The sequence below is a fragment of the Peromyscus maniculatus genome, chromosome 12, assembly GCF_049852395.1.
Source record: "Peromyscus maniculatus bairdii isolate BWxNUB_F1_BW_parent chromosome 12, HU_Pman_BW_mat_3.1, whole genome shotgun sequence".
Lineage (NCBI taxonomy): Eukaryota > Metazoa > Chordata > Mammalia > Rodentia > Cricetidae > Peromyscus > Peromyscus maniculatus.
This window is the reverse complement of record NC_134863.1, coordinates 34,121,074-34,148,494: the sequence shown is the minus strand read 5'-3', so window position 1 is coordinate 34,148,494 and position 27,421 is coordinate 34,121,074. Positions and strand designations below refer to the sequence as shown.

The following is a 27,421-nucleotide window of genomic DNA, read 5'->3' as shown; positions in this document are numbered from 1 at the left end:
CTTCGTACTTTACTGTGTCCAGAGTCTACCCTTTTTTCCTTTACTATCCTGTTTGTTCACATTGCCTGTAAGTCAAGTGAATTCTTGAAAGACCACCCGCCCAATCCCCCCCCCCCCCAAGGTCTTCATCACTTACTCCTGTTTTGATCACCATAGCTCTAAAAAGGCCGGCATTCTGTACAAAGGCTAGCCACTGAAGTACGTTTTCTTCCCTTCCCTTCACAACTTCAGGCTTGCCTGACCTCAGCCTCTCAAACAGTTTGCAGAACTGACCCTCCAAATCTGATGTGACATGATAACGATTCTTTGCAACATCAGTAACAGCCATAGAAAAGCCTCACAGTAAAGCCTGAGAGGGGAATACCTGAGTAATAGAACTGAAACTCCATGAAGGAAATAGCTCTGAGCAAACCACAGGAATCTGTTTGCTCACAAAATTTATGAATTTTACTCCAAGTAAATTGATAGGTGATATTGCCTACACAGGGCTAGTAAATGTAAATTAACTACAGATATATAGCAAATGAATGCATTTAAAGATGATTTCCAGCTGAAATGATTTTTTTTTTTCTAGAGACCAAGTTTTTGTTAAACTTAATCCTGACTCTCTTCTCTCTCCAGCAGTAGAAACATCTGGTCGGTTTTAGATTCCCCTTGGATTTCCAACTTCAAAGGGAATTATAAAGAATAACAAATTCATGTACCGGCAGTAAAAAAAAAAAAAAAATTAGAGCAGCAGGAGAGAATGGTAAAATTGTCCTTATTTGACTGCTCCTGACAGGCGCCACAGGCAGAACTATGAGAAAAGACAAGAGCACGATTACCTGTTGACAACCAGAGTTCCTGCAAGGGACTGAATCTTACATGCACAGGGCCATAGCAATCTATCAAGATGTTTTTAATACTGAATGAATAAAATAATATTTAATATATAAAAGGAATTGGTACTGAAGAAATGATTCACATTTCCCTAACAAAAAATTTCATTGAAATAATAACAAATAAATCAGCAAAAATTTATTGAAAGAATGACTTGGAGACAATCTTAGAGACCTCCTAGGCTTTTGGGTTTTGATTTAATTTGGAGGAAACTGAATTGTTATTCTAGGTAAGGTAGGATAAGCCCAGAAATAACTTGAGCTCCTAACAGATCATACAGCCATCATGTCCTGATAAAAACTGCTCTCCCAAGTACTCTCCCAAGTAGCTGCTGTTTCTTCCTTGTTCTGGCACTATCTTGGAGGACTGACCAGATATTGAAGTCTTGTTAGTAGAAGAGGGTTTGGTGGAACTGTGACATTTGTAATTGTAACACAATTAACATGCTGTATTGTACAATACTTTATAAATCTGGATTTATTCTTCTCTATAATGATCCTAACAACAAAACTGAAACACACTTTCTAGAGTGCAGGCCTTGATGTAGTCAAACAGGAAAAAATGAGAACATCTAGAGAAAGTTCAATGTTGCCATCATAATTATCTTTTATAAACAGGCTTTCCTTGCTTGTTTTACAGTGCAGTGTGTACTAACTACTACAACAACAACAATAAAAACAAAGACATGATTAACCAATCAACTTGTTTGTGGACAAAAGAAAGAAAAATAGTTAAGAGCTAAAATGTCTTTAAATAATTAATTACAAGAGTCTCTACACTTAGTATTCAAAGGTTACACATCTCCATGCCACAAATACATTAGATGGATTCACAGAGTGGCTATCCAGTGCCCAGAAAAAAAATTATTTCTGACAAAATGGCATAGATCACCAACAAATCATGTGTGTTTCCACAGTGGAGGTCAGAGCATATAAAAGCAGTCTCACAGGAGTCTAGAGCGTCCCTTTGGAGCAGGCACCAGATGGAAGGCCATCTCCCAAACCTCCTCCTGTTCTCCTGTAGATCCTGGTCAAGTGGAAGAAATGGGATTCCTCCTCAGCATTCCAGGGGCAAAGGGCAGAGCTGACTATACAATTATCTCCTGGAATATCTCCTTTAGCAGGGATGGCACTGCCTGCTTTCTCCCACATGAAGAAGGATCACAGAAGTTATCTTGGTGAAGGAGTAACATAATTCTTATCTTCATGGCAATTGCTCACAATTGTTTAATATGTTTTCAATAAGGGCTTCCCAGAAAATATGCCAGGTTCATGGAGTAGAGAGATTTAGTAATCTGAACAAACCCTTCCACCTCCTTTTGTTGTGGTTATCAGCATCTTTAGACTTGCAATGAAAATCCTGCCATGATGCAGGGTACTTACAAAGGATTCCTTGCTTTCAGATAAGTAGAATCATTCAACTATAATCCTGAACTTAATTCAGAGTAAGAGGTAGAAAGTGTGGATTGCTATTTTATTCTCAGAAGGTTGTTTTGTAGCTGGGTGACATATAAGGTCACGAATACAGCAACAGTGACCAATCACCAGGACCCAAATAGCCACACATAAGGAAGAAACACCAGCTACTTTTCAGGCTTTTAGACAGTAGAGCTTTTTATCAGGTCTTTTTATCAGGTTTTTACTGGTCTGTTGAGAGCCAGAGTTACTTCTGAGATGGTTTCTCCTGTTCTTTCTAGAAGAAAATACTATCATTTTATCAATAATAATTATTACTATAGGTGCTATAATGAGGAAGCTTTGGTAGATAACTTGGGTGTATGGTGTAATATACAAACCAGAAAGAATCATGGGTTCTCTTTCAAAAGTACTTCATAGTTCAGGGTTATGAGGCACATAGTATACATCACTATGTAAGAAAAGGATGTAAATAAATGATCATGATGTGCTGTTAGTATGTGTCTTAAAACAGTGATGGGAAAGTGAATTGCTATAAAATATAGGTACTTGTCAGCTTTAGAAATAGTACAATGGCTTGTTCCTCCTTGTCGTACCTGCCTGAATGCCATGGCACCAGACACACTTCTGCTCCTTAGCTGGTATTTTAATGGTGGGATGCCAAGCCAGACTAGAGTAATAACAATGTTCAGAAAATATAGATGGAGCTGGGCGGTGGTGGTGCACGCCTTTAATCCCAGCACTCGGGAGGCAGAGCCAGGCAGATCTCTGTGAGTTTGAGGCCAGCCTAGTCTACAGAGTGAGTTCCAGCATAGGCTCCAAACCTACACAGAGAAACCCTGTCTTGAAAAAACAAAAACAAAAACAAACAAACAAAAGAAATAGATGGAAAGAGGAAAAGAATTTGTATTGTTTACATGCAGATGAGCAATGTCTACAGGTGCTCTGTATGTTGCATAGTTTATTGCTTGTATTATTACTTTCTTTTTTCTCATGTGCTTTTCCTACCAGCTTTGACTGAAAATATTTTGTATGTGTCCATACTGTAAGCCATCATATTTTTCTAGAGATTTAGTGTGGTGAAGAAACCTTTTATTTCTTCTCGAAGGGTTAGGCACATCAATATTCTAGCTGCTCACTTTCGAGGCCAATGGAAACTGTGCGCCTAAGATTAAATAGACCAGAGTAACACATAAATTCAGTTTTTACGGAGGCAGTGTGTTACTTAGTTACTCACATCCTGAATATCTGATGAGTGTAAAACACCTGTTGGATAACACACTGCTACTGAACAGTCTCTGGCTTAAAATTCAAAGACAGCAAGAAAGGAGAAACTCATAAACAGGTTCTCTACAGAAAGCCCAATCCCAGAAGATGATTTTGCATCTGCAGAGCTCTTTTGTGGAGGATCTGGTCTATCTGTGGAAAACTGGCTTGTAGATGCTGCTCTAAACTGTTTTTAGGACCACTGGAGCAATATACACAGGCATTGCTCTGCAGTGCAGTATACCATTTCTTCCACTCAGACATAGAGTTGTTGTTGTTGTTGTGTATGTGTGTTTGTTTTTATATATAAAACATGACTTAAACTATTATATAAAAGTCCCCCCTTTCACATTTAAGATTCCACATAACTATCAGATGCTTTCCACTCACCCAAAAGGTTTTAAAAAACTATAAATATCTGAACAGTATTAAGTTTGGTTTAAGTAGTTTTGCTCTATTTATCTAGTATGGGCTTAAAACAGTTAGAATGGAGTTGTAAGTAGTCAGAGGATGAAATTTTTCTTTAATTTCAGATAAACAATTATATACATTACACGCACATGTTCAGTAATGAAGATAAATAAAGCTGCATAAGTCTGCCTGCATGTTATCACCCTAAAATCAAGGCAAGTAAAAAGAAAAAACTCAGCCGGGCGGTGGTGGCGCACACATTTAATCCCAGCACTCGGGAGGCAGAGCCAGGTGGATCTCTGTGAGTTCGAGGCCAGCCTGGGCTACCAAGTGAGTTCCAGGAAAGGCGCAAAGCTACACAGAGAAACCCTGTCTCGAAAAACCAAAAAAAAAAAAAAAAAAAGAAAAAACTACACACACACACACACACACACACACACACACACACACGCACACACAAACCATTTGCCCCAGAAATCTATGCACTGGTATGAACTGTCTCTCATGAAGCAAACTGCCCTTTGATTTGCAGATGTGCCTGAAGATGTTATGAAACAAGCTGAAGAGACTTTTGTAATCAATTGTTACATATTAGAAAACAGGAGGCCAAGACACTGAGAAGAAAAACAGTGTTTCATACAATGATGAGAAGTATGTATCTGAAACTTTTAAAACATCAACATGTTCAAGAGTCCTGATGAACCCGAAATATTAGTTAATTAGTTAACTGCCATGATATCTGAGGTTTGCTTTACCACAACAAGGCAATACAGTGGGAAACTGATAGGCCAAGAGTTAAGCATTAAATAAGCTAGATGAGGAATGCATGGGAATTCATTATTGTAATCTGCCTACATTCATGTATTTGAAATATTTCCTGAAATAATCTTAAATATATATATACTTCATTTGAACTTTCATTTATCCATTATTTACTGACTGGTTCATTCACTATTCATATGCAAGAGATTATGGAGGTAAAAAAAGCTAAAGTGTAATGCTTTTGTTGGGTATTTTGATTATAGAAATAGTATTTATTTATTTAAAATGTCTATGAAGACTTTGTAACTTAAAGCAAAATTCTTATGTTAAATTTTGAAAGAAGGAACAAAATTATAGAGGAATTCTGAGTATGGCATATTCAAAAAATATGTCCTCAGGGGAAAATGAGAGTTAGGAAATATATCAAATAATTATTAATGGTTAGATTTAAATTATAGAAATAATTACTTTAATTTTTCTTCATTTTACTCTTATGTATTTTTCCAAATTATTTTTAATTAACATGTATCATTTTAAAATGAAAATAAATATTTATTCATTAGTGAAAAGATATGTTCTCCTTTCCCTAGGAGATTTCATTTACTAAAACAGAGAAACTGCTAACACACAGCACTGCCCTGTACTTTACATCTCCCTGCCTGTAAATGACATACACTCGAATGCAAAAGAACATCAATACACGTTTTCTCCGAGCATAAAAACAGAAAACACTTTCTCTGTGCTGGAGAGGAATAGGGGAGAAAGGTGCTTTCTTGCAAGTCAGCAAGAGTGGGAATTTTTGGCTCTTTTGTGATGAGGTCATTTTGGGATTGATGCAAAGGGAGCAGCAAATTAAAGTTACCAAGTAAGACTGTCCCTCGTGCCTCTAGGCTCACACTGATAGGAAGGAGGTTTTTTCTGGGTAGCAAAACAGGTCAAGCGGGGAGTAGGGAGAGAGGGAGTTACAGTCCTAAAGGCTGTGGCATTCAGGGGCAAGCTGGATCCCCTCGGGGACAGAGATAGATGGGTCACAGAATTAGAAACAATGGAGTGACAGCTATGGATTATGTGCAAGGGACATGGAAAGTTCCCACTAGAAAGCTATCTTCATCACCCCAAGAGATGATTTTCTTCATTTCGTGCATAGTCATAGCAAGTGCACTCCAGAGTGTAACTTTATGGATGACTATGCTGTCCAGGACTAAACAGGCCAGAGAAGCAGGCAGAAGAGTGAGACGCCGCCACCAGGCAAGGCACCCCTTCCCTCCTCCTCCCCCTGGAGTATGTCAGTGCATTTCACTGCAGCCCAGCCTCCAGCAACCTCAGCCCTTCCAGGCTGTCTCTGACTTGAGCATGACCCACCGCTGTATGCTTTGTCCTGCCATGCTCTCCTTTAGACACCTACTACCAAGACTGTTCAAAGGACACAGTGCTACCCTTTCAGAAATTATACACAGTCTCACCAGAAGACAGAGCCAAACTTTAAACCTATGTTTACATGAGCTCTGATCTTGGTGCCATTCATTTCCAGAGGTGGACTTGTTTACTCTCGTACACCGAGTCTTCTCCCTTTCTTCCTGTGGATATATGCAAGAGTGGCTATGTCTGTTTTTAAAATTCAAAAGAAGCAAAGATATTTCAGATTTACAGAATATTATAAAATATAAACCAGAAGTTCAAAGAGACATAAAATGTTTATGAAAGACTTTCTGTGTGTTTTCTTAATGCTAAAATTACTGCATTCTCCATAGGAGACATCAGTGGCTAGCTTCACCTCATAGCTGTTGCTGTTTCTTCAGAAGTTCTTTGGAAAAAATTATCTCTGGAAAGACTTCTAAACAAGCCATCTCAATACTTCCACCCATGCCAAAGTCATTCAAAATGTTTACCAATACTGTGATAATGGGTTCATAGTCTTTGTTTTTTTTTTCCTTACCAATATCAAAATATATTCTGTTCAAATTTAATTATGGTGGTGGTAAACTCACTACAGCCCTTAGATTCACTTTTTATTTGTTTGGAGTCGGTAAATTTGTATGAATACATTTTATTTCTTTGGACTTCAATATTTTGGAAATGCAATTGAGAGACAATAAAAATTTACTTACCAGGCAGCAATGTTGTGTGAAATATTCAATTGTTGATGGTAAAACAGTCTGAAATGAAAAAGTATACTGTAAATGTTGGTATGTATCTTAACTAACATATGACAACATGGTGGTCACAGAAAATAATATGCTAGTTACACTCCTGGGACCCTGATTTGATGATACTTTATAGAAAGTAAAAGATACTTCCCTTTGGGAATAAAAGCAAAATTATACCTCGACCACAAGTGACTTGGTGAGTGCCTGGGTGTTTAACATGATGATTACTAACTAGAGGCAGCCAGTGAATGAATGATCTGCTAATCCTTTGTACACTATGTTGAGAAAGTTAAGCTTTACAGTTAATTATTGTGGTCTGCTTAATAATAATCAAACTATTGTGAACCACAAGGATTTTCAATTCCATTTGAATTTTCTGTACTTTTCATTAAACATTTTATAGACTAGACATCAACAAACCAAATAATCCAATTAAAAAGTGGGGTACAAATAAACAGAGAATTCTTAACAGAGGAATCTCAAATGGAGAAACATTTAAAGAAATGTTCAACATCCACAGCCATCAGGGAAATACAAATAAAGACTACTTTGATATTCCATCGTATACCTGTCAGATTGGCTAAGATCAAAAACACAAGTGACAGCTCATGCTGGTGAGGATATGGAGGAAGAGGAACACTCTTCAACTGCTGGTGGAAGTGCAAACTTGTACAGTCACTATGGAAATTAATACGGCAGTTCCTCAGAAAATTGGGAGTCGATCTACCTCAAGACCCAGCTATCATACTCTTAAGCATATTCCCAAAGGATGCTCCATCCTACCACAAGGATATGTGCTCAGTTTTATTCATAGCAGCTTTATTCATAATAGCTAGAACCTGGAAACAACTTAGATGCCCCTCAACTGAAGAATGGACAAACAAAATGTGGTACATTTACACAGCAGAGCATTACTCAACTGTTAAAAAAAAGGACAACATGAAATTTGAAGGCAAATAGATGGAACTGAAAAGATCATCCTGAGTGAGGTAATCCAGACCCAGAAAGACAAACATGATATGTACTTACAAGTGGGCATTAGTTGTTAAGTAAAGGATAATCCTGCTACATGCCACAGACCTAGAGAGGCTAAGTAACAAGGAAAGCTCAAGTAGGGGGATTCATGGATCTCCCTGGGAAGGGGAAATAGAACAGATTTTTTAGATGGACTGAGGGCAGGTGGGGATGGGAACAGGAGGGATCAATTGTGGGGCGGGAAGAATGAAGGGAGAAAGAGAGACGACTGGCCATCTTCTATAACCAGCAAGACTCCTAGCAGTTGGACTGGGGCATCAACCCAGCCACTATACCTTTGACTTACAATTTGTCCTGCCTGCAAGATCTTCTGGGGTAATGATAGCAAAGAACTTGTGGGAGTGGCCAATCAATGACCAGTCCAACTTGAAGCCCATGACATGAGAAGGAACCTACCACTAACACTGCCTGGATAGCCAGGAACCAGAAGCAGGATAACCCAGAGACCCAGGAAAGAACCAAACATGACTAGCAACAAACAAACAAACAGTCAATGCAATGATTTCTAATGGTAGTCTGCTATATTCATAGATTGTGCTTAGTCCAATCGTCATCAGAGAGGCTTCATTCAGTAACTGACGGAGCAGATGAAGAGACCCAGACAAACATTAGGCAGAGCTCAGGAAACCCAGTGGAAGATGGGGAGGAAGGCTTGTAGGGATCAGAGGGGTAGAGAACACAGGCCACAGAGCCAACTGAGCAGGACTCATAGGGACTCACAGAGACTGAAGCAGCAAACACTGACCCTGTTATGGGTCTCAGTGTGGTCCTCTGCATGTACCTTATGTTGGTGTACCTTGGTGTTTCTGTGGAACTCCCAACAGTGGGATTGGGGGTGGGGCTTCTTACTCTTTTGCCTGTGCTTGGGACCATTTTCCTCCTACTGGGTTGCCTAGTCCAGCCACAAACCATACAAGAGTTTGTGTCTAATCTTACTGTAACTTGTCCTCCCATGGACATCCCTGGGAGGCCTGCTCTCTCTCTCTTTTTTTTTAAAGGGAAACAGAGGAGAAATGGATCTGGGGGAGAGGGGAGGCGCGAGGAGGGACAGGGGGAGTGGAAGGAGTGGAAACCGGTTGGGATATAACATATGAGAGAAGAAAAAAACATTTTATAAATAAAAGCAAACTAGTCTTCCCTTGCTTTGGTGTTTGTTACTCATGTTCTGGATGGAAGTCTTGTGCAGTGATGGGAGAATGCGCTATGGACCATGTATTCAAGCTTTCGTGAGGTGGATTACTGGTCAAGGGCTCCTTCATGACTATAAATTAATGTATGGTTTTCAATTCCAGGGCAGGTAAAATAAGCACAAATGTGAACTGAAAGTTTTAAAACTTTTATATTAAGTTACAAAAATCAAAGAATGAAATCCAAATTAACATTTAAACATCTTCATCAATGGAGCAAGCAAGTAAGTCTCCGATGTTATATTATCTACATTTTACAAACTGCTTGCCTAATAGTAGGCATGTCTTAATATTTCCACATGGTTTTCTTTATCAGTTGCCTTAAGATTCAGAAATCACAGGTGGTTTTCCCAGAGGTCACCCTACCTACAATACTAGTGCCATAATGACAGCCTATAGGAGACACAGCATAACCAAACAACTCCAATCATGATTCAGAAAGACCTGGAATTTGTCAAGCCACAAGCAGTGAAACTGGACTTGACAGAGTCACTTCATAGGAAAGGACCTACATATATAAAGGAAATACAAAAGTAGTTATTCAGAGGGCATAAGAAAAGACAAAATTCAAGGAAGCCTGTGGTAGAGTGTATTTGAAAGTCAAAACCTTAAGTATTTAACACATAGGTAGATGAAATTTAATGAAGATCACCAAGGTAGCTTGCTAAAAATTAGTTGTTTTAAATGAGCCTATGCAGCAGTGACCACTGAAAGGAAGCCTTTGGAGAGATGTAAAATTGCCTTCTGAAATTTGATGCTTTTATAAAGAATGAGAGTAACCAGCCAGTCAGCTCAGTTGGTTAGATCACAGTGCCAATAAAGAGGAAGAGTGGGCAATAGGACTTCCTCGTGAACTAGGATGATGTCTCCATTGCTAGAACTGAGGCTACATTTCCAGCTTCTTCTCACCCTTTCTCTGCCTGGGTAGTACTGTGGGACAGCCAGTGAGTCTCTCCCCAGTACACCAAAACAAATATTTACGAAGCTGATACTTCGCAAAAGGCACAACTAGGTAAGTGATTTTGTCTGAAAAGATGTCGGTGACTGAGGATTTTGTTCAAAAGTTAGAAGGTATCTAGCATTGAGAAGAGAGATGGAGTTGAAAGGGGTGTGCAGGATTTAAGAAATATCAGAGAAAAATCAAAACTCTCTTCTGCTTTGCATGGCACAGGAAGAGAAAGTTTAAGTTTGCCAACCTTGCCTCACCTTGGATCCAGCATTACAAATGAGAAAGTACACACAGCCTATGTGCTCCCAGGGACTGTGGTGACAGCTGACGGGGCGGGCTGAGCAGACTTGGTTGCCATAAAGTGAACTTTTAAATCCAATCCTGCCTACCTAGGGTTCAGAGTGTGAAACCCCACCAAGGTGGACATGGAAGCTATCTGACACAAGGAGGCAGGAAAACATTAGGCTTTTCTCTCTACCCCCTTCCATAACTGGACGACTACAACTGTTTTTGATGATGGAGAAATGCTGACTCCCCTTAAGTATTCTAGTTTTTTAGTTTTTATAAATTCATTTGAAAATTAGGGTATTCAGAATAAACTCCTGTATATATAGAAAACCACACATATAGAATAATACATTGGTTACGGATTATTATTTATGTAAACCTTGCATTATAAGGAATGCACTTTATGTTTTACTGAAACACAGACAATACTTTTGAAGCTGCTCTATGTACCAGGAACAAGTGAAGTACTTCTGCTTGGACAGCTACGCTAATGGCTGAGGGTCTTGCAACATTACTGCCACTTCTGCCAACAGCAACAAACAGAGATGGGGTTGGGCATTTTTATAATGTGGTACAAATATGCATAATTGCATATTGGAATTCAAGATCAGCTGTAATAGACTTAGAGGGGTATGTAGAAAAAGATGTGTGAATGTAATTTTCTGGCTAAACACTAGACTGTTCTGACCAATTTTCATGTCAATATTTTTCCATAAGCAATTCTCTGAGTTACAGATTCTGTACAGAAGGAAAAGAGTTGGAAGGGAATGTATATATAATACTGTTTACAACATTTACTAGTTTAGTCATGATCCATTTTAAAACAACAAACCCTGTATAATCAATCGTAAATGCAGAAATACAATAATGCCAATAATCTTGATCACTCAGTTGTTACAATAAAGATCCCTGTACTTGCGCAATGAAACCTGAAAAACCAGGCAAAATATGCTTGCTTTGATTTTTATCTTTTCATGCTCCAGTTTTCCATACAAAGAAAATTTAAATTATAATAGCTAACCTATAAGAAAGTGCATACATTTTGGCATTGCCTGAATTAAAAAATAAAACATGATAATAAAGTAAAAGCGTACCTCATGACATAGTATGAATTAAAAAAACCACAATAATAAAGGAAAACAATACCTCAGGTCTTTAGTAAATCAAACTAATTGCTACTTCATGGCTTTAACATCCAGAAAGAAAGCATGAACTTTAAGTATGATACTGATTAAAATTGTAAGAAGCCCAATTCATCCATAGTTTGTGTTTGCATTGTAAGACCATGTTTTCTCTTTCCCACCCACCTTTCACCATCCCTTCATTTGGTTAAGACAGAACTAGCACAGCCTACAGCTGATTTAACAGATCTCTATTGTGGCCAGTGTTGCCCTCTCTATTACTTTATATCCACTTTATAAGCACTGGATAGTCATACACTAAAAAGGAAGAACAAAACAAACCCTCAAATCTCTCCAACCTCCTTCTTATCAGACAGAAATGCCTGGTTCCCAGAGAACTCATGAGGGTAAATGAAACAAAATGTTTCAAGATGCAAGAAAGACTGATGAAGCACATACAGATACCATTTAAGCTAGGAAAAAGTGTCCTTCAATGTGAAGGAGAGAGGTATGGGAAAGAGGGGTAGAGCTCCAAAGAGCAGGGTGTGAGACCAGAGAAGAGCAAGAAAAGAGAGGAGAGGGAAGGGAGGAGCAAAAGAAGACAGAAGAGGAGAGGGGAGAGACAGAGAGAAGTAGAGAGAAGAGAGAGCATAGAGAAGAGGGGACAGGAGAGAGGGTAGGGGAGAGAATTTTTTATATACTACAGACTTCAAGAAAGGTGATGCAATGAATCTATGGGAGCTCCAGGGAGCAGTGTGGCCCAGGGTACTAAGTGAGAATCCCAGGAGCTATAGATTCATACATAGAGCTGTCATTTAGAGGAGGAATGCTACAGGGAGTTTGAATTAAGCCTGTCCTGTGCTAGCATCTAGATGTTGGCTTTTATGGAGACTTTGGGGTTTGAAGGTACTTTGTAATGAGAAAAAAGGTTAGAGACTTACAGTTAAAAAGGAAGAGAAACAGGATTTACTAAATTGTTTTTACATAAATATTATACCAGGTTGTTTTTACATAAATATTATACCAGAATACACTGCAAGTGGAAACACATGTATGCTCACAGCCATCTTTCTTATCTCCCACTTTATGACTAATTTTATTCATTAAATAAGTAAAATTGTCTCAGAATAATTATAGTTTCATATTACCTGGAAACTCCATTACATCACTGAAATTTACAAAATCCGATTTTAAAGCCAGTTATGGCTGTGACAATTATGGGATGTTGCTGCAGCCTTGGGTAACTAGAAGTGGCCATGGATGTTAACTAACTCCTTTCTAAACAGTCTGGGAAAGGGGGAAAAACTGTAAGTTTCCCCATCTGTTACTTCCTTTTTGGCTGTGGAAAAGTACAATTCTGTGAGAGCTCTTGAATGTAAAGCTGTGTGTGCTTTTTCCCTTTTTGTCTGTGGACCAGTTCCGCGATGTTGTGTAACTGAGTACAGAGTAGGCGGTTAACGTTTACTATTGATTTACTCTATGGCACCTAATGAATTCCGAAAGAATTCAAAAAGAAAAGAGCAGGAAGGGGAGGGAGTAAAAAGAGAAAGGGGAGGACAGGGAGATAGGGTCTGAAGGGGGATTTGAAAATACTTAGGGAAGCAATCCTAGTGCCTGAAAGGAGGGGATGAGGGTTCTTTCTTTCCTTTTTCCTTTCCTTTCCTTTTTCCTTTCCTTTTTCCTTTCCTTTCCTTTCCTTTCCTTTCCTTTTTCCTTTCCTTTCCTTTCCTTTCCTTTCCTTTCCTTTCCTTTCCTTTCCTTTCCTTTCCTTTCCTTTCCTCTCCTCTCCTCTCCTCTCCTCCCCTCCCCTCCCCTCCCCTCCCCTCCCCTCCCCTCCCCTCCCTTCTTCCCTTCTTTTCCCTTCCCTTCTTCCCTTCCCTTCCCTTCCTTCCCTTCTCTTTTCCTCTCTTTCTCCCCCTTCCCCCCTCCTTCCTTCCCTCCCTCCCTTCCTCCTAATTTCCTTTGGCTCTGACTTTCAGCTATTGTTCAGATCTCAGGAAAATGTGTTTGAGCTGGTGGCCCTGAACGTAACCCCAGTATTCCAATGCAATTTCTAACGAAGTTTACCGGCATGTCAATGTTTGAAAGTACTAATGTTTCAGATCACCGAAAGCAGCTTCACTAAACTGACAAAACTTCTCTGTCTGTAGCAGTTTGCCACTTCCAGATGCATTCATAAATCGGGGTCTGTGATAACTACTACTATTGTCCCACTAGTTTTCCTTGCTGCAAATGTTCTTTCAAAGATGCAGGGGCTTATTGTTAGGCCAAAGATGCTTTCTGTTTGGCCCAATTCTTTTAAAATCCTTGAAGAGCCCACATACATCTTTGCAAGATGATATGCCACAGGTTATTTGGTTTAACAGAATCTCCCCAAATAAGGGGCAAATAGCCAAAGGGATGAAAAACCCAAACGTATGCACAACAGTTGCAGAATAAATTGAAATAATTCCTTAAACTGTGTGTATAGAGACCATTTAACTTTGACGCATAAGGAAAAATAGTTATTTATGTCCTACACTATTGCTTAGTGTTTTCATGCTAGATGATGAGCTCCCAAAGTTTACACCCAGAAGTATCCATGATGTTCACTCTTCCTGTAGGTACAGGACTGTCCAATACCCGTGGACTCTCTTGAGGCTGAGATCAAGCATTAGGATAAGAAAGGAAGTGACGCTCTCTTGATTAAGCACAGAGTTAGACAGATGGGCAGTGGCCTTGTTTCCTAGACATGTTTTCAAGTGAGGACGAGGAAAATTGCAGTTATCAGAAGGAAAGAAGAGATGGACCATTTCTGATCATCCTACTGCCATCCCTCTTCACATGTTCAAATGAATGTCCACTCTAGCCTTTCCTTCATCAGAAATGCTGAGGACAAAAGGCAATAGCACACAGTTGCATACCTAGTGCCTAATACACTAACCTCTTCTCTTCTCTGTGCTTAGCAAATATTTGTTGAAACTATAAAATAATTATGGAAGAAACATTTCTGTACAAAAAGAACAGAAAAGCCTCAAGAACACATTTCAATGTTTTCTATAAATCTTAGGCTTTGTATTACTATATCATTTATTTACAGGCAAAATAATGATGTAAAGGAAATATCAGGAGTTAGCTTAGGGTCAGCTGACCTCAGTTTCAATTTATTACAAAAAAAAATCTTTACAAAAATTAGAATACCGATAACATCAGCAAAATTTTGTCTTCGTTTTCACCTGTCCTTTCAGCCTAGTTTTTCAATTCACTCCTAGGTACAAAAAAGTCCATTTTAATTTTCATGGACATATTCTAAAGGAAAAGTCATGGGATATCAACATAATTCATCTTTTAAAAAATACTGAGAAGAATGTAGCCACTTAGTAACAGGAGAGAATACGGCTTTTTGTTGAAGGGCAAAGCAGGTTGAGTTTTGATTAGGTTATGCAAATTTAAATTAACAGAAGGGCAACCAAGAATATACTGATTTTCATTTTCTTGGTTAAACAGGAGTTTTATGAGAAAAATAAATTCTGGATTAGGAAGACAGAAATGCAATCTTGCAGTTAATTGGAGAATAAGACCTTTAGGAAAGAAATTACAGCTGCAATTCTCCAAAACTGCAGATGAAGATTCGACTGAAAGCATGCTGGAGGATGGTAGCCATGTTGCTTCTAAAGCATGGGGCTATCGTCTTGTCTGCTCTCTAGAACTCTGTAAGAGCACTTCAGTCAAAACTTTCAAAACCATTTCTGTGACTTTGGCCATCCCTTTAATGTAAACAAATTCAACCACTTTTCCCAAGGAGCACCTCAGTGGTGTGCCAATGGCGTATGCTGCAAGGTTTAGTTTGTGACCTAAGAGCAGATGAGCGCTCACCTTTCAGCTTCATTTTTATATGAAGATTTGAAGGCTCGAAATTCATTTTTTGGAGGAACATATATCTGAAACAGAGCTGGGCCTAGTATCTAAAGCTCACATGTAATTTTTTCTATTGCACAGACTAAATCAAAGTGTATAAACTGAAGCTTATTTTAAATGCCATAGGGGACGATTTCAAAGGATTCTTTTATAAGACACAAAATCCTTACATTATGTAAAATGTTCACCTCCAAGCTATCTTATCCTTAATTTTTTATCGTAAACTGTTACTTTCCTTCTCCTGTTCTTAATATCTTAGATCTTTGAAGAGACCCTGCTTACCCCCTCCTGTGTCTAGCTGATCTCTCTCCTGACTTCATTTTTCCTTTTCTCTTACTTTCTGTTTAGTTACCTTCTCTTTATTCCTGTTTCATACACAAGTCATTTTTTGGTTAAAAAGCTTTGAAATACTCTGAAATTATAAAGAACGAAAAAGTATAAATAAAAAACTATAATTTAATAATATAATAAGTAAATCTTAGGCAAATACTTAAAAATTTTAAGAAGTGCTACAAGTTAGTAAGCATCAAGGGTAATCTATAGCTGCCAGGCTTCCCTCTGGAACGGTACCACTGTTTAGACCTCAGACTTGTCAATGTGGACCCTCGGGCCTCCATAAAGTCTCTCATCAAAGATAGAAAGCCAAGCGTCTCAATCTCCAGGTTTTCCCACAACACCAGGCTGCCTTTCTTTTCCCTTTATGTTTTCCATCCCAGAGACACACATACTCCAGTCTGATTATGGCACAAGAGGGAGAGGTCCAGAGAAATCCCAGTAGCTCAATGCAGCTAATGATGCAGGTCAAATGTTCTCAGGTCCTAGAGAAGCTGGGAAGATGCTGCACACTGAAATTCCAGTTACACAGCAAATGAAGTCTAGGAAGTTGAAAAGAAAATTTGGACATGAGAAGGAGGTCTCTGGATATTAAGGATATGGCTGCCAGAATCCTGTAATTAAGATTGTGTCATTGTTTCCATTATAAACCTTACTCTTACGGGATTTATAATTCAGCTACAATGATTAATTCTCGGCTGAAATGCAGTTCAAATATCTTACAGTGGGAGATTCCTCTTTTCTTTCTTATTCCCTAAAAATGAAATCTACAGCAACTGTTCAGCTATCTCAGTGGCATTAGTATTCTACTTTCACAGGTTTCCTTAATAATGGTAATTCATAATCAACAACCTCAATCTACAGGAGCCAGGGTGAACACCATCTACTGTGGTCTAAAGGATGCTAACCTGGAATCTGAATGAGGAATAAAGAGGTTGCCTATTAACTGAAAAGGCTTAATGTATATCTCTTCATTTATTGTTGTGAACAGGAGCTCAGCAACACTTGTGGAAAGGTCTCCCACTTGTGTTGGCTAACTCTTTTTTATGGTTACGATCACAGGAAACAAGAATTTCTGATGATTTCCTTAGATTTCCTCTCAGAGTGGGCATCAAATGATAATTAAAACATTCCCTTGCTCTTGTTTTCCTAGCATTGTCTCTTAAGTCATAATGGTGGTGAAGGACAGAGAGAAAAACCATAGCTATGCATTCAATTCAATAGGCCCGAGGAAACTAGGATTTACTGGGTGTAGTGGTTTGAATGAGAAATGCCCCTCATAGTCTCAGACATTTGAACACTTTGATCTTCAGCTGCTATCACTGTTTGCAGAAATTCTGGTGACACAGCCTGGCTGGAGGAAGTGCATCACTGGAGGTGGGCTTTGAGATGAAAAAGCCTTGCCTACTACCAGTTTGCCCTCTTCACTTTGTGCTTGTATTTAGGGATATGAGCTTTAGGCTTCCTGTTTCTGCCACTATGCCTGCCACATACAGCCAGGCTGTTCCCACAATTATGGACTCTAACTCCCTAAAACCATATGACAAACAAACTCTTTTGTAACTTGCGTTGGTCATGGTGTTTTATTGAAGCAACAGAAAAGCAATTAATACACTGAATATATTCTATATGCCACATACTCCATCTATGTTATTTCATTTAATATTAGCCTACTTTGAATTAGCATTAGCCAAAGTCTTACAGATTAGCAAGCAACCTAGTTACAGAGTTGTTATTATTCTGTCTAAAGGTGCAGAGGTAATAAAAAGTTGTAAAGTCCTGAATTAGGATTCATACACCACATACACAGACACCACAATGAATCATGAGCTGAATATGAAGCCATCTAAACAAAAATTCTTTCTTGTTAATGATAAAATCCAACTCATTCATGCTCCAAGTAAGAGTGGAGAAATGAATGATTCCCCCAAAGGGGTAAGTTCTTGTTTGACTCTCAGACTTAATGAATCCATGCTTAAGCAAATGCCCTCATACCAATGCACACTTGGAAAATGATCACCGTCTTAGAAAATGAGTGCACATTTTCCTAGGATTCAGTAAATCAGATCAAGTTTTTTATTATCTTAAAATTTTCAATTAAGGATTTATACTAGACCAGAGTTTTAATACAATACATAGACAATTAGTAAAATATTAGCATTTCCATATATGTAAACGATTGTTTTTCTTCTTGTCAAAATTTCTGGCAACTGATATTTAAAAAATTAATGAAAGATACACTTACATATATTAGTTCAGGAGAAAAGGAAGCAGATGAAAAATAAGAAGAGAGTATACATTCATGGTTTCCCACAGAATTTGAATCTTCATATATTTGTTAAGCAGAAGAGGCCATACATAGTTTTAGAATGGCTGTGTATGCAGTTATTTTAATAAATGACTCATTTTTCCAGTCTTTACTGAATCTTTTTATGTTGCTATAATATTTTATATGTTTTTAATTTCTTTTTTAAAAAGATTCATTTTTATCTTTAAAGATTATTTATTTTTCATTATGTGTATGTGTGAGCGCCTGTGTGAGCTTTGTGTATAATGTGGATGCAGGAACTCACAGAAGTGAGAGGGGGGTGTTAGATCCCTGGAACTAGTCTAGAAGATTGTGAGCTATCATGTGAGTGCTGGGAACGAAACTTCTGTCCTCTTCAACAACAGTGAGTGCTCTTAACCCCTGAGCTGTCTCTCAAGCTCCAACAAATCTGGAGAAGAGATGAGATCTCTGAGGGAAATAGCTGTGGTTTATGGAAAAATGGAGATACTGCTTTTTAAAATCATATTTAAACACATGACCAAGGTACAACTTGTGACAGTAAAAAGTAAAGTACTCAGTTAACTTGAACCAGCTGAAAATAACTTGCAACATCCTCCTCATAAAAAGTTTGTGTATACATGTGTGATAATGTGTTGGTATGTGAACATGGGTTCAGGTGCCCTTGGATGGCTGAAGTTGTGTACTGCCAGATGTATACACTAAGAACTGAGCTCAGGTCCTCCGGAAGAGCAGTCCATGCTTCTAACCACCAAACCTTATCTGCAGCCCCTGTGCTTTCTTTACAAATAATTACTGTTTTAAGATTTAGTACAGCTTATGAAGTCACAAAGAGAAACGTTTTAAAGGACTGCAATCTGAAGCACTGTAGAGTTTATGTTTACATTTTAATATAAAGCATTCTTTAAAATTATGTATGAAATGGAAAGTATATTCCATTTTATTCCCACAATTTAGAATTTGGGGGCTTAAACTTACACGAATTTGTCTGTCTGTGTGTGTATGTGGAGGGGGTTGTTTCTCATGACCTTCGGATACATTTTAGGAAAATTTTTCTAAAATCATAATTAGATGAAGAAGTAAATCACAAAATAGGTGTGACCAAACAGACATACAGGAGGAACAGTTCTTTAGGTAGCATTATTCATTTTTCAGTGGTACTGTGTCTTCTCTTCGCTGATGGTCTCTCTCACATATGATGTCAGATCGGGAGGAAATAGAAGGAACATGAATCCTTATTTGGGAGTAGCAGAAGGAGAAAGCTGGAACATTCTCCCTTCCCCTGTGCCCCCCCCCCCCAGGAAAAGCCACAGTAGGTAAACAGTGGGGATACAGCAGCACCATCACCACCACCATCACTAAGACAGCTTTGGGACACTGACGAAGTGGCCTGTGGATCTGCACATGTCCAGAGGACTCCAGATTTTAGCTTTTCTGATTGCTTTTGCAACAAATCTGGGAAAGGGATGAGATCTCTGAGGGAAATAGATGTGGTTTATGGAAAAATGGAGATACTGCTTTTTAAAATCATATTTAAACACATGACCAAGATATAACTTGTGACAGTAAAAAGTAAAGTACTCAGTTAACTTGAACCAGCTGAAAATAACTTACAACATCCTCCTCATAAAAACAAAGTAAAACAGAGCAAAAACTCACAAGCAATTCTTTTGACTGGTGAGAACAGACAGTGATAGGAAAGGAACAGATGGAAGGCCATTTTTACTCTCACAACACACTCACTGAACACAACTGCAAGCATCCCCACGACTCTAACTTAACAATGGTGACTCTGGCCTTGTGCTTCAAACATCTCCGTTGGGAGCATTTTCTAAAGCCTTTAGAGGGGCTTGGGGACAATAATGTGGCATGAAATCCACCTTCCTGCCTAACCCCAGGAACAAGGGGAAGTGATAGCCTGTGGACAGAAGGGGCCCAGGTTTCACCCCTTGAAATCTTTTAAAATTAGAGCAGGTTTCTCTTCATACTTATTTTTTATTCTTTGGTAGGAGAAGTGGCATATTTGTACTATTAAAAATACCACACTGCCTACTATCTAAAAACTTTCATAAATCAATTAATTAAAAGTAATAAAGCTTCCTGCTAATTTCTCCTCAGAGTTGAAAGAAAGGTTATTTTCTTACCTTACACTGTGCCTTCTGATCTGTCAGTGTCATTCAGTCAAAAATTTCAATGTTAGTTAACTGATTTTCAACTCTTGATTACAAAGACTTGAAGCAGTAATGAAATGGTGCTGATCTGCTTGCTTTCACGCTATATAACGTCTATATTTATATGCTTATGCTTCTATTTGGATCTATATTTATCTGCTTTATCTGCCTACAGTGCATCTGTTTCTCATACACACAGACATATATTTATATATATACACACATACTGTATATATATATGTGTGTGTTAAATATAAACACACATAACACAAGAATGTATTCTAGTGTACTTCCTTCAGCAGCCATGTAGGTACATAACTACTCAGACACGTGACAAATACACAAAGAGAAAAGCATACATGTGAATACAGTCACTCAGGGGAAGCACAGCTTGACGGCCGAGCTGTCTGCCACACTTGGCTGTTGGCCTTTGAGACTAAACACTGCTCTAAGGCACGTCACTGACCATCCTGAGGAGAAATATCTCTGAGGTCAAATCCACCTAGACAAATAGAGACCTTGCATTCTTTCTCACTCATTTTAGAGATGGGCAAACAGGTATTATGTGAGTGACAGCTGGGAGTTGTCGAGAGTCAAAGGTGGAGTGAGAAGCCCAGTGTTAACTTACCTTCTAGTCAAAGGGCCTTTGTACTGTGCTGAACTGAAGTAATGAAGCTTCTATTCAAGGTTAGTATCATTATCCTCTTTGCCACCCTTTCCTTCTGTCTTTTTTTAAAGATGTATTTTATTTTAAATTATGTTTACATGTATGTATATGTATGTATATAAGTGTGGGTGTCCACGGAGGCCAGAACAAAATGCTGGATCCCTTGTCACTGGAGTTATAGGGAGTTGTGAGCTGCCTGACATGGATGCTTTGAACTGAACTCAGGTTTTTTGGAAGAGTAATGAGAGTTCTTAACCACTGGGCTATCTATCCATCCCATTTCTGTTCTTTACCAAATAAAGTATAAGAAACCATCATTGCTCTAAACATTTTACATGTATTATTTCATTTAATCCATACACTACCTCTATAAAATAGATATTATGGTTACGTTTCATTTTACAGATTAAAAAGTCTTGGTCTCTGATACCCAAACAACGAACCCAGACTAGTAGTCAGAAGGGCCAAGCACCTATGATTCTCAAGTCCCATGTTTTCACAGCAGACCAAGATAGCTTTTTACTCTACACTGATTATCACCTCACTGTCAACCCAGTCCCACCAATACAGCCTAATGATCATATAAATCTAATAATTGTTTTATTAGACACAATGAGCTGAAGGCAGAAGTTTTTTGTTTTTTGTTTTCAGAGAACAAAAATAAAGGGGAGGGAGGAAAGACGTATAAAGTCCATATATCCAGTCTGTAGTCAAGTCCACGCCCTCATCTATAGAGCTGAAGTATTCAAAATTCAGGCCAAAGAACTGTCTCAACGGGCATTCTTTTTTCTCTTTTTTTATGAGACTGGGTTCTCTGTGTAGCTTTGGAGCCTGTCCTAGAACTTGCTTTGTAGATCAGGTTGGTCTAGAACTCATAGAAATCTGACTGCCTCCGCCTCTGGCATGTGCCACCACCGTCCGACCAAGGGTATTCTTATGCAGTTTAAAATCTAAACAATCTTTGTGTCTTTTTCATCAAACGATCACAGCAACCTGACAACACTGACTCAGACAGAAAACAGTGTAAGTTGATGGAAAAAGGCAGAAGGAACAGAGAACCAAAGTCTACCTCTTCTGCATCTGTTGGAAGAGCAGCTGTAAAACAAATCTCCATTAAAAGGACAAAGTAATTCTCCCAAATTGTATTTTGCCCCCCTCACAAGAACTAAGGATAGACAGAAACAAAGTGATGCCTGCATATTGTAGGCAAGTTTATCTAAGTATCTTCAGAGATTAGCCCCCTTTGAGCTATCCCCAAACAGGATTTTCACACTTTTGCTGCTGACACAGAACTTTGTATGGGGAGGTTTCATGTGGGGTGAGACTTCTTGGAGCACACTACATCCATAAGTTAACACTCAGAAGTTACTATAATCCATACACGAAGTTCTTCATATGTGTCATATTGATAATTGCTCTGTATTTGTGAATTAAATCCAAAGTATCAAGACAAGTTTTAGACACTTGACAAAAATGGTACATTTTACTTGACTTTTTCAGAGCATACAACCCCTGTCTATAAAATATGGAACAACTACATTGTAGGACTTAATATAGGTAGATTATGCCTTGAAAGAGAAAGCTAGATTTCAATTTGAATATCAGGATTTTCAATATTTACAAAAACCTCTCTGGATCTGGCTCCTTAACTATGAGCTCTGTTTGTAGGAACAGTGTCAGGTTAGAGACAATCCCAGCACAATGTCCCCCTCATGAGGTGGAACACTAAGTATTAATTGTTATGTGTTTAAGAAGGACATTTGGATATGACTTTCTATTGAATAAATGACATGGAGCTCTCTTGGGAATAACAGGAGATATGAAGTAACATTTTGCAGTTGTTTAATGAAAGATTAACTTTTTGGTGATTAGATAGAATCTGAGTAAAGATAGAAATAAAAGCATTTCATAATGTCACATTTTCAGTGGAAGATCTAAGGTATTTAAAATGCCCCTGTTTTTTGTAATTGCTGGTACTTTCATTTAACAATAGGGAAAAATAAAGCTCTGAGACACATCTTTAACATCAATAACAATAATGATGGTGGTGATGATGATGATTATGAAAAAAATCATAATCAGGGTAAGTAGAATTTCTGTGTTCTGACATTTAATTCCCAGTGTCCAGCAGAGTAATAATTGCTGCAAGGTCACAGTCACAAAGGGTTATGCTTTCCCCAGAGCTCTCTAAGATTATCCACAGAAGCTCCAAACATTAGGTAATGTTGTGTACTTCTCCTGAGATAATGATGGTGAGTCAGGGTTAGGTCAGGGTTTCAGGTTAGAGGGGTGGGGTGAAGGGTGGTATTTAGATCAAGTGATGAGAGCAGTTTAATTTAGGCAGAGAACAAGCTATATAGCATTTCATGTGAGGAAATAGAAGACACAACCACTACCCAGAGAAGATAGCTGGAAACACAGACCCTGTGGGTCTCAATTGGTAACTGCCTCAAAGCGAAAACCCTCCTACGTTCACACACTGAGAAGTGAACAAAAAAGCCCGGGTGCCACATAAATCCTGCTATCCCAATAACACACACAGATGTTCCGCCATTGTTTTCTTTTATGTACATTTTAATTAAGAGATCAGAATCAAGCATTAAAATGTTATTAAATAGCTTGTTTACATGTTCACTATATGTCATTTATTTTCAGAAGGACTACTGGAATTTTTGTAGCTGCTACAACAGTTCTGCTAACTTGGCCCTTTTAGCTGACCGAGTCTATGGCAGACAGCTTTTCGGTCCAAGCAGCAGAACGAGCACTCTTACTTCTTTAACTCTCAGGCAGGCAGCTCCCGTTCCCCACTGTACCCCTTGGCAGAATGACAAGCTGCACTGCTCTGCTCTGGCACTGCAGGAGGTCCCAGGTCCATAGCAACCTTTCTGATTTTTCACAAGAGGCCTGATTCCAAATATTCTCCCATTGTCCTCACAAGAAAATGGTCTGCATACCCGCATTGTGCTCTTTCCCTGTGTGGTTGAAAACCTCAGGAACACGAAGCTACCATGTGAAGAACCTTACATCCTAGGAGCTGCACAGATACTCCTGGACTGGACCCAGTGGGAGACATGGAAACAAGTAGGCTTTTCTCCTTCAGTAACACTGGCTATTTCTAATTTATAACCTGTCTCCATTTACTCCTGTCTCATCCTTTGAGCACTCTGTAGTATTCTAGGGTTCTTTTAAGTACATTCACAGTTCTTCTTTTCTCAGATTCCATGAATATCAAGACATTCTTACCACCCACCTGAATGCACAGATCACAGGTGTCCTGCAGTCTGAAGAATACAGTTTAAGTACCTTTACCATATGGCACAATCCTGGAAGTCCAAATTCATATTATGCCTAGTGAATCATGGTACATAGGGTTGTAGGTTCTCTAAGGGGAGGCCTCATGTCTCAAGCAAGTGCACTTCAGTGCCTAGCACACTGTGTGTGATCTGAATAAAAAAGATGAGAATGCTTTTCTTTATTTGCTCTAGCCTGTTATCCAGGATGGACAATGCTTGTCCAGCACTGGCAGATGAAAGGAATCCACAGCAATCTTACTGTCAATTCATATTATGTACATTGTCTTATTTGCAGCACCAATGACTATAGATATGATTTGGTTGCTCTGAGTATAAACCTGATATAGGAAGAAATAGGTTTGCTTTGACCATAGAAGAGACAGGACACAAAAAAGAGGAACTGTATGGCTTGAACGTCCTCTTGGGAAGGAATTCGTTGGAAGTTTCCACAGAAAGAATGCAACTGCCCCAGTATTCTGGCAACCATCCTAGCAATATGTGTCAAAAACTTAAAAGGGTATGAATGCTGTTATCCCAGAAAGTGTGTGTCTACGATCTAAAAGAAGCAATCAAAAATCTACATACAAATTTGGAAGCAAGAAGGTTTATCATACTACTTATGATTGTGAAGAATGGGAAACCTTATCTGACAATAGAGTGTTGATTAAATAAATGATAATATATCCATTTACTAGCATGCCATGGAAATATCAAAAATATTTGGATACTACTTAGTGACACGGAAAAAAAAAACAAATGAAAAAGCACAACCCAATAAAAATAAAAGGAAATTTCTTGTATCAATACATATTCCTCAGTTAAATTCTATTGATTTAAATGTTTGAGAAGTATATCTAAAAAAATGGAATCAACAGGAAGCATACCTTGTTGTTTCTAGTTGAAGGAACTGTGAGTGATTTTTATTTCTTTTGAAAGTTCACACACATTGTATATTCATTTTATGGTAAAATATTGCTTATAATTATTAAAATATTGCTTAGTAAGTATTGGTAAATGTATCCAAGCCTTCCTTCTCAAGTCATGAAGTAGCTGCAATAGTGTAGGAGTGCTCTTTCTCCTAGCCTTCTAAAGAGTGTCACGTTCTAAAACACTAAGTATTGGGAAAATATGTTGAAATAGACATTCTATCCCTTAAATAAATAAGACTTTAATAGCTAAGTGATTTTAATCCTAGGCTCCTTCATAGAAAAATTAGAAATGTACTATAAGTTAAGGGTGAGGTTAAGGATAGGGATTCTGAGCCCCTTTGTTCAAAGGTTTGGTCCTAAATTTGCTTTAAATACAGGCTCCCTAGTATAAATTAATGCCATGATATTATATTAATTAGACATACAACTCGATACTTTTACTCTTTGTGGTTTACAAATTGCTTATTAATTGATATGCCTGCTTATCAGATGCTGATGCTGCAGAGAATAAACAAAGAATAGAGGACTAGTCGAATCAGTGTAGGTTTGGTGACATAAGGAGGAGCTTAGTTCAAAGGAGTCTAATTCCATGCAGTAAATGAAGTGGTACTCATGCTATCTCTTATGCCTGTAATTCCTTTAAAGAGTCACCATCCTCTGGTGGCTCTTACCCATATGCCCACATCCAGCCACACATGACTTGCAAGGGCTCATAGAGCAGAAAGAAAATGGAGGAGCCACAGTTGCTCCCAAATAATAAGACAGGAAAAGAATAAAGTATGCTAGTACTAAAAGAAAAATTAGGTAGGTACATGAGCAAAGGCTGAGTCGTGATACTTAATAGTTTCAATAAATACCAATGAACTGATGCTGCAAGAAGAAACTATTCTATTTAACACAACATCCACAACCCATGTAGAAATAGTACCTCTTGTTAATACCACAGCTTTATGAAGGAAGAATGTTCTGAAATAGGCCCCAATAGGATAGTAAGAATTCCAGTAATTTCTAAGGCTTATAACCAAGATCTCCAGTAATTTGTAGACCTCTACATTCTAAGCTCCACAACCAACAGTGAAGTCCGGTAGAGGTGAGGACAAAAGAACTATTAGGGAGGTTCATGCTTCTCAGCTCGAGCTAGCCTTTATACATTCATCTCCCCTAAACCATGAAAACAAATTCTGTTCATGCTAGGCTGGTCTCTTGTGCTCCATCCTTGCTCTCGCACACAGGGAAAGCTAGCTTCTATCTGTATACATCTTCCTGTGACTTCTCTTATCCTGGATGTCCTGCCTGTCCCTTCCCACCCATTTAAATCCTCTGTACTTCAGAAAGTGGGCCCATGTTTCAAGTTTCAATTCCCTTATAAGTCACACAGATTTCCTTACTTAAAAAACCTTCCAAAAAAGAATAAAAGAATAAAGAATATTTGCCCTCCTCCTCTACTCCATATTTTAATGTAGACAATAATTGCTGTTTGTCATACACCTCAGTATGACTGGAAACTGCATGTGTCCTCAGTAAGCTTTCATATTGGTTTGCTGCTGTACTCTACAAATACCAGACTTTTGAAGAATAGCAAAATGAAATTAGCACTTGGAATCATATAAAATATGAATATTTATCTTCAAAAACTGTTTAGAGATCATCCCTTACGTCTTGTAGTCTTATAAAGAAAATATATATGTAGAAATAAAAATAGTTTAAAGTCTTGATCTAACCTTTTATCTTAGCCCCTGTGTTATGTGTCCAACCACCTACAACATCCCTTCACTTGTATGAGAATCTCAAAGTTCACATGTCCCCCAATTAAATCCATTTCTTTTCTTCCCTCAGATTCGCTCATTCCTCCATAACCCTTATGGTTTCCAACTCCCCAAAGTTAATGATATTTCTCCAGTAGCTTAGGTAAAACATCCGGCACTCACTGCACTTGCTATCTCTTTCTCTAGCCCTACTCTTAAGTCAGTAGAACTGAGTTACTTACTCTCTGTCTTAGTTAGAGTTACTATTGCTGTGATTAAACACCATGACCATAGCAACCTGGGGAGGAAAAGATTTATTTGGCTTATGCTTGTATATCATAGTTTATCATCAAAGGAAGTCAGGACAGAAACTCAAGCAGGGTAGGAACCTGGAGGCAGGAGCTGATGCAGAGGCCATGGGGTGCTGCTTACTGGCTTGTTCTCCCTGGCTTGCTCAGTTTGATTTCTTATAGAACCCAGGGCTAACAGTTCAGATGTGGCTCCATCCACAATGAACTGGGCCCTCCCACATCAATCACTTAAGAAAATGCCCCACAGGCTTGCCTGGAGCCTGATCTTATAGAAAGAAGCATTTTCTCAACTGAGGCACCCATCTCACAAATGGCTCTAATCTGTGTC

At 38.5% G+C, this 27,421-nt stretch overlaps 1 protein-coding gene across 39 annotated transcripts in view; it reads right to left on the bottom strand.

Annotated features, from left to right (window-relative positions):
- Zbtb20 (zinc finger and BTB domain containing 20) overlaps positions 1-27,421 on the bottom strand; it is a 775,725-nt gene that overhangs the window by 351,649 nt on the left and 396,655 nt on the right. For all 39 annotated transcript variants that reach the window (XM_006975752.4, XM_076549395.1, XM_076549383.1 and 36 more), the window contains one exon: positions 6,842-6,889. The gene's annotated coding sequence lies outside the window, so the exon portion shown is untranslated. The remainder of the gene's footprint in view (positions 1-6,841; positions 6,890-27,421) is intronic.